The sequence below is a fragment of the Crotalus tigris genome, unplaced genomic scaffold (assembly GCF_016545835.1).
Source record: "Crotalus tigris isolate CLP2741 ecotype Arizona unplaced genomic scaffold, ASM1654583v1 scf7180000017625.6296891, whole genome shotgun sequence".
Lineage (NCBI taxonomy): Eukaryota > Metazoa > Chordata > Lepidosauria > Squamata > Viperidae > Crotalus > Crotalus tigris.
In genome coordinates, this window is record NW_024096520.1 from 271,139 (window position 1) to 278,449 (window position 7,311).

General features: G+C 38.9%; 1 protein-coding gene across 5 annotated transcripts in view; it reads right to left on the minus strand.

Annotated features, from left to right (window-relative positions):
• The window catches only part of ETFBKMT (electron transfer flavoprotein subunit beta lysine methyltransferase), a 16,955-nt gene extending 10,364 nt beyond the window's left edge, over window positions 1–6,591 (minus strand). For 2 of the 5 annotated variants that reach the window (XM_039333091.1, XM_039333086.1), the window contains exon 1: window positions 826–1,180. The gene's annotated coding sequence lies outside the window, so the exon portion shown is untranslated. Of the gene's footprint in view, window positions 1–742; window positions 1,181–6,481 lie in introns of those variants that run through there. The other 3 variants (XM_039333072.1, XM_039333103.1, XM_039333080.1) reach the window with 3 other exon arrangements.
• Window positions 6,592–7,311: the final 720 nt, after the last annotated feature.

The following is a 7,311-nucleotide window of genomic DNA, read 5'->3' on the forward strand; positions in this document are numbered from 1 at the left end:
TTCTTCAACAGTAGTTTTTATAGGTACTTCTCCATAAACCCACCTTAAGGTCATTTTATGACCTTATCAAGGTTTATTAATATTGCTTACCTTGCATTTGCAATGTCTAGCAATCATCAGCACATTTGCCCCTAATTTCCAATAATAAGTACCACAGCAGCCCCCTCCCCCCAAGTTCCTCTTTTCACACAGCATAGCATTACTTTATGTATTCAGCAAAAAAAATATATTTTAGCACAATCATTTAGTTCAAAATGTATTTTAAGCACATCTGCTCTCCAGATTTCCTGTTCACATAGTCACCTTGTTCCATGTCTACATTTGCGATTCCCTTTAAGCAAGCATTTGCTGTGGATTTAGCTAGTAAAATTATTTCTATTCCTCTGTATGCATGAACAATTAACTAATTTCAGTGCCGCAATGGGGTGTAACCATATAAAGGCCAAAAAAGCCAAAGTTAGGAGAGGATCCTAGAATACAGTGTCTAACTTTTCCTTCACATTTTCAATCAATAAGCATTTCTCACAGTAATGGATGTGCAAGCACACACACTAAGCTGCATTCTACATTCATGGTTTCCATGAAGTAGGAAGCAGGGCTAAACTGTACATTGTACTTAGCTGTAAATATGAATTAGCCTCTCAAACTTCAAGACTTTTGTTTCTTTGGCTTGAAGCAGCTGCCTCTCAGAAAGACCAGAATGAGGACAAAACAGGAGATTAACCCATTATGTCCCACTTACGTTGAATTCAAACGCTGTTTTTCTGTACTCCATTACAAAATGCCTAAGAATTGTTTATAGAACATCCTGTGCATTAAAATCACCTGTAAAATGCCAAGCGTCAGTACATTAGCTAAATAATTTATAATCTATCCTTGGTAACCTCCAGCTTCCTTTCTCTTGTCAAAAGAGGAAAAATATTTGACGGAAAAAAAATACTTCAAACAAATATAGTGAATTCGAAGGCTAAGAAAGAAAAAAAAAGCCTGGAGCCACAGCGAGTACAAATGTGGTTTCTTCCTTTATGCTTTATAAATATATTCAAATGATTTGAGAAAAAGGAACTTTAAGACGTGTGGACTTCTACTCCCAGAATTCCTCAGTCAACAAGTTCATTAATTTGGCTGGCTACGGAATCTCTGGGAATTGAAGTCCACTATTCTTTCAAGTCGCTGGTGACGACAAATTTAGGAACCGCCTTCCGCGGACATACGGACAAAGCGATTGGAAGCGCTGCCCCGTCGCTGCAATCCCCAGGGCGCCTTGATTTTCAAAAGACCACTTCTTCAAATGGGAACCGGAAGTGTTAGGTTTGCGTTCCTATTTGCTTCTCTTCGTCCCGTGACTCAGATTCAACCCGTCTATTCGGTTTTCCCTCGTGGATTCCCCTCGTAGGAGGGGAATTATAGGGATTATAGTTCCACCGTTCTCAGCCAGCGGCTTATTGGTCGTGCTGGTTGAAGAGGCATGGGCAACGTAGGTGGCAAGCGCTGTGTTGGAAAAGATTGAGTTTATTCTAGTTTATTCTAGTTGAATAAGAAAGATGTAGCTTTGGATCAAGTCAATGAACGAGTATGACGTCTTTGATTCATTTCTTTAATTGGGTTTTATCGCGTTTAGAATGGGTGGAGAACAGATCATGTTCCAGGTCACAATTATGCAGAAATATTGAAAACTTAAAAAGGATTCACAAATCTTTGAGCGCCTCTATACCCTATGCTGGCTTCACAACACCTGCTACCCTATGGTTTACTCCAGTGGTCCTTAACTTTTTTGAACGAATCGCTCCCTTGAGCCAATCAGGAAGTTGTCATCGCCCCCCTCCCCCAACATAACCTCTCATAGGAAATAATTCTTCAATTTATGCAAACACTTTTTTTTGTTTTCTTTAAAATTGTCTTCAGGACATATCGATGCAAATAATTTATTTCCAGTCTTTTTCCCATATCTCAACTGTACGAAAAATTTTGGTGCTACCCATCACTTTACTCCCAAACTTCATAATACATGTATTTCATTATTATCTTATTTATTCAAGACACTTAAATGTAATGACCACTGAAAACAAAATTCAATTGCAAGAAAGTGAAATGCCCGAAAAGAAAAACAGTAACATTTAATGATTGAATTACAAGTGAAATTTAAGACCCAAAAAGAAATATAAAAAGGGCAAAAGAACAAATCGCAATGCAGGAACTAAGAATTGCAAGACGAAAACTCTGAAACTAAATTAAGATTGGAGGAAAGTATATATAGTCACGCACACTGTAAAAAGAATTAAAAAGACAAAGAAAATATAATATCGAACTGGAGTGCATGCTAAAAAAGTACAATACAAAGAGACACACAAAATGTTTTACAGAGCACAACACAAATTTGAAAACGAAGCCGATGTGTATTCACATATGTACAGCGTTCTGTACTGAAGCTAGCTGGAAGAACATTTGAAAACACAATTGAATCCACTAATAGCAAGCGATCTGATGTTTTTGTACGATAGATATACAGCAATTCACTGTACGAAAAAGTCTCAAAAGTGTCCCCAAAACTTCTCGCTCCATTGCCCCCATATCGCCCCCTTTTTGTTCCTTCGCCCCCACGTCGCCCTTTTTGTTCCATCGCCCCCCTGAAAAATGAAATCGCCCTCTGGGGGGCAATATCGCCCAGGTTAAGAACCACTGGTTTACTCAATCATTTAGTCAATAAACAAGTCAAATCGGCAGGATTCTTAAAGACTGTCAAAGAAGCAATGATGTCCTGCTAGCATCGTACAAAGTAGCTATGCTGTCATACACCTTGCCTAGAGATTACTGAGCTTTATACAGGTAGCCCTTGACTTACAACAATTCATTTAGTGACTTCAAAGTTACAATGGCAGTAAAAATGTGATTTATGACCATTTTTCACAGTTACAACCTTTTACAGGCAATAATCTTGATCAAAATTCAGATGCTTGGCAGCTGATTCATATTTATGACAGTTGCAGAGTCCTGGGGTCATGTGATCCCTTTTGGAACCTTCTGATAAACAAAGTCAATATGGAAGTCAGATTCACTTAACAACCGTGTTACTAAACAATTGCAGGATTCACTTAACAACTGTGGCAAGAAAGGTCATAAAATGGCAAAACTCAGGAGCCTCTTCCGATGTCTGGAGGGTCGAAGCGGTTCCTGGCGGGTGAATGAATGGAGGGCAGGTCAGAGAAGCCGGGAGCAAGTCGGGCTGTTTGGTTTCCTCCACGGTGTGGAAGCAGCGAAGGGACGAGGCCGAAACATGCCGGCTGCTGCTGTATAGGCTTTCCCTCCCCAAATGTAATCCTTATGCCGCATGATTTAAAACTGCTGCCTGTGATTTTCTGCTGGGCGATTTGGGACATTTAAGAAATCTTTGTTTTTCATATTTCTTAACCGCCCAGTTCCCTCCGTCTTCACGTAACACTTGATTCCTTGAAATTTTATTGACATGTATTTTCTTGGGAAGTGAGGAGTTTCTTGGTCAAAAGGGATGCTTTCTTTCAATGCTTCATAGGATTTGGACATCATTTTATTTCTAAACATTTTTACATACATAAATTCATAGGTTTGTATTTCTGTGTGCATATACATGTATAATCTGTATAATCTTTAGTATTTTCAGGTATATTTTATAATAAAAATTTGCAATGTTAAAAAAAAAATGGCAAAACTCACTTAAATGTTTCACCTAACAACAGAAATTTGGGGCTCATTTGTGGTCGTAAGTCGAGGACTACCTGTACAAATTGTTCTCACATGCTGATATTAGGCTGTCCTTGATATTATGCAATATGTTTACCAAAGCTTGTTGAAATCGTACAATATGGCTATTACAGGTGTGAGAAAATAATTAATGTCTCTGGGTCAGTGATAGATAAAAAGAGTTGCTAACTACCAGAAAACTTGTTGATTGAGTAAAAGCCTGAGCCTGCTGAGTGATATTTAACTGAAGCCTGAGCTATGGCCTTCTGTAGAATATAATGAGAAGACTCGACTGCAAGGTGATCAAACCGGTCAGTCCTAGAGGAGATCAACCCCGACTGCTCCTTAGAAGGCCAGATCCTGAAGTTGAAACTCAAATACTTTGGCCACCTAATGAGAAGGAAGGGCTCACTGGAGAAGAGCCTAATGCTGGGAAAGATTGAGGGCAATAGAAGAAGGGGACGACAGAGAATGAGGTGGCTGGATGGAGTCACTGAAGCAGTTGGCGTGAGCTTAAATGGACTCCAGAAGATGGTAGAGGACAGGAAGGCCTGCAGGAACGTTGTCCATGGGGTCGTAATGGGTCAGACACGACTTCGCAACTAACAACAACAACAATCTGCATACATTTCTTTATAGAATAAGGAAGGAACCAGAAAGTGTGGGAATTGAGGAACTACCTTTGCAACAGGACGCGTGTTTGCAACAGTACATGTCAAAATGGTAATGTGGGAAGTTGTGGTAAAAGCAAGAACAAGAACTAGCGCAATTATTGTAACCCCTGAAGTCACAAGTTTGTGGTTTTAACATATAAAAGGGTAATCTTTTTTTTTCCAGAAGTAATACAATTTCTTTTTCCCAGACTACAAGCTAGACAGGATTCTTGAATATATAACACAGTACCAGAAAAACTGAATTAGGAAGATATCCCTATGTCCATACACATCCATGCCACTATACTCTTTTGGTTGGGCAGCATCTTACATAGCAAGGCATGAGAAAGGAGAAATGGAAATACAACTATTTCTAGTTTACACTGAATCCATTTGTTATTTTTTATTTGGAGATAGCACCATCTCTTTATACAAGTAATCCTTGACTTACAACAATTCGTTTAGTGACCGCATACAAAGTGAATTATGACCGTTTTTCACACTTATGACCATTGCAGCATCTTTATGGTCATGTGATCAAAGTTCGGATTCTTGGCAACTGATGTAGTTATGATGGTTGTAGTGTCCCAGGGATATGTGCTCACCTTTTGCAACCTTATGACAAGGAAACTCAATGGGGAAGCCAGATTCACTTAACTGCATTACTAATTTAACAATTGCAGTAATTCACTTAACTGTTGCAAGAAAGGTTATAAAATGGGGCAATATTCACTTAACTGTCTTGTTTAGCAATGGAAATTTTGGGCTAAATTGTGCTCATAAGTCAACTACCTTTACCAATAAACCTAGACCACTTTAGTAAGTATTCTTCCAAAATACACTAATTCATCTACTCACTATAGTTTGTTGTAATTTATATATATCATGTTTCCCCAAAAATAAGACTGTGTCTTTTTTTTTTTGCCTCCAGGTCTTATTTTCAGGGGGTGTCTTTCATACTTACCTTTGGCACTGACAGCCCCACCCAGCTGGTCCACTTCTTCTGGGGCCGAAGAAGCAGCTTCATTCTGCAGCTGCATTCCAGCCTGCATTTCCTAGTCAGGCCTTTCCAGAAGGCCTCTGCAGCCGAGTACTGGGCTATGGATTCAGTCCATGGCTCGGTTCTCAGGTGCAGAGGTCTTGCAGAACTGAGTTATGGATTGAATCCATAGCTTGATTCACAGCTGCAGTGGTCTTCCGGAAAGGCTTCTGACTGCAAAATGCAGGCCTGGCTGCAGAAGACACTGCAGAAGAAGTGGGCCGGCGAGGAGAGGCCTGGCTGCAAGATAAGTGAGTGCGGTGCACGTGGGGCAGATCCACCCACCCACCTCTGCCCTAGCTTGATTTTTAGGTGTGTGTCTCATCCCAAACTAGGGCTTATTTTGGGGATAGGGCTTATATTAGTCCCACCCCCCAAAATCAAGGTAGGGCTTATTTTTGGGATAGGACTTACTTTCGGGAAAACACAGTAATTTGCAATTGTTCAGTCCATTTTCCCTGTCAAATACATGTTGGTCTTCGATACGTTGAGGATTTTTTTAAAAAACATTTTTCCATTAACCAAACAAGTATGAGAATGGAGAAAAGGGGTGAAATTGAGGTAATTAACTAATAGTCATACCGGTAGCATCTTCACATACAATAGGCCAAGGATTATAATATATACTGTAACATCCTCAGTAGGAACACAAAAGGCAGCTGACCTTGTTGGACGTGGACGTTTAGCAGGGTCAAACCTAGTTAGAACTTGGACTGGAGACCACAGAAAATCTCGGGTCTATAAAGTAGACTTGGAAGTCCAAAAAACATCTTAGAAACTGACAGTAGTGAACCACTGTAAGCTGTTAGCCTTTGCAGAGTCAAAAAGAGCTAGTGAATGGGAGTCAACTCATATTCCCATTATACAGATAAAGAACAATGAGATAGACAATGATTAAGGAAGGGCAGCCATAAATCATGGTGATTATTACATTTTAAATTTTGATATTGTAAAAAAAAATCTTAGTAGTCAGAACCCTTAATAAGTTTACTGAAAAATTATCCAAAGATCTATCTCATCAACAGAGCTTGTCTACCATTGCCTAAGCATGTTGTAACAATTATATCCTTACTGAGACCAGGAAAACCTGAATTCACATCTCCATATATGAAGCTTTATTAGATGGGCTTCGGGCCGTAGATCTTCCTTAGGCCAATCCACTTCCCAAGACTATTGTGAAAATAAAAAGAATTTAGGAAAACATTAAACGTGCTGTCTTTTTTTTTTTTTAATAATTTTTTATTTTTCCAAACTCTCCCCATACATATACTGTGATATTTATCAGATGTTAACATACATTCTTTTTACATTCATATATAAGATATTTTTAATAAAATGAAATAAATACATACACATGACTTTTGGTGTTGCTCGCCCATTTCCCCTTTCACTGTATCCACACTCCTTCTTCTCTATCTTCTTTCTCCCTTTCTTCTCTTCCCTACTTCCCTTTTCTTCCTCTTCTCTTTCCTTTCTTCTCCTCTTCTCCTCCAACCTTCCTACTTCCTTCTCCCCTCCTTTACTCTTTTCTTTCTCCTCTCCTTTCTTCTCTCTCATCCTTCTTCAGATACAATTCAGGGGTAATGTCCGAGCAACTCCTCTCTCCAAATTTCCCTATCTGTATTATATACAATAAGATTAATTTTCTTTTACATTAATACTTCTATTTATCTAACCTTCTCGGTATATACATTAAACGTGCTGTCTTTTGGGTGGGAAAAGATACAGTTAGAGACAAAAAGTGATCATTTACCTAATTTGAGTCTATCTGCCAGTCTGTCTGACTAAGGATCCAACTAAGTATTATATAAAGATGACTATGACTTCTAGTAATAGAAAAGTCTCATATCTAATATAGCCATGTTGTAATGTACAAAAACAAGTAAAGAGAAAGCAACATGA